At 60.8% G+C, this 874-nt stretch overlaps 1 protein-coding gene across 1 annotated transcript in view; it reads left to right on the top strand.

Moving 5' to 3' along the window:
* Nucleotides 1-874, top strand: part of LOC104157825 (secreted frizzled-related protein 1) — a gene marked incomplete at its 5' end in the record, with an annotated part of 17,213 nt that overhangs the window by 5,765 nt on the left and 10,574 nt on the right. The gene's annotated exons all lie outside the window — the stretch shown is intronic.

Raw genomic sequence — 874 nt, 5'->3', positions numbered from 1 at the left:
GTGTGGTAAAGAGTCCTCCGTTCTGCTGGACCAGGAACAGAAGCAGCATCTTCCAGCCTGATAAATTCATCTGTCAGTAGCACAAATCTGCATCTGTGCTGCTGGGTGGTCTCTGCTCCGGCTGGAGATGGGAACCTGGAAAGAGATTTTTATTCTCTGGGTGAAGTAAGCTTTCTTCCATCCTCCATCAGGATGGATCCCGAATAAATCTCTTGGGCTGGCATTTCCCAAGAGGAGGATGTCAACTGCTGCCAGCGGCTGGTGAGCCGGGCCAGCTCTCCTCCGCGGGAGCCACCAGGCTACCCCATGGGCCTGTGGGGTGTAACTGGGCTGAAAACAAAAAAGAGAAGACGTCCGCTCTCGGCATCGTGCTGGAGGGGCTTCTGGAGGGGTGCGGCGCACGTGAGAGCTGTGTGGGTCCATCACCAACCAGTGCTGCTCCAGGGCAGGGTAGGAGTGAGGGGGACAAGGGCCTTGTTGTCTGATGCCCAAGCAGTCTGTGAGGTGGTCCCAAGCACTGAAGGAGAACCTGCACTGAGCTGGGCCATGCCAGTCCTGAACCTTCCCTGCCTGGCTCTGGGGTGGCTTCTGACCGGGGCAGCCCCTCGGTGCATGAGCCATCCCTGGGCACCGTCCTCCTGCCATGCCGGGGTTTGGGCACTGCATGCCTGCCTTGGCACGAATGTCAGCGTGCTGTGGGCACACGGTGCCCCGCGGTGAGCAGCTCCCCTCAGCTGAGTGCCTGGCCCTGAAAACCTCTCTCCTTGCCAGTGCTGTCCTCTTGCTCTTGGCGGCTACCTTGCCCCTGCTGGTGCCTGGCCTTGGGGCTGCTGGCAGCGCAGGAGTGGGGCTGGCAGGAGGCTGCCCATGGCCA

This window comes from Cariama cristata, unplaced genomic scaffold, assembly GCF_000690535.1.
Source record: "Cariama cristata isolate BGI_N322 unplaced genomic scaffold, ASM69053v1 scaffold25332, whole genome shotgun sequence".
Lineage (NCBI taxonomy): Eukaryota > Metazoa > Chordata > Aves > Cariamiformes > Cariamidae > Cariama > Cariama cristata.
Note: the sequence above shows the minus strand (reverse complement) of the source record. Positions and strands in the feature narration are given on the sequence as shown.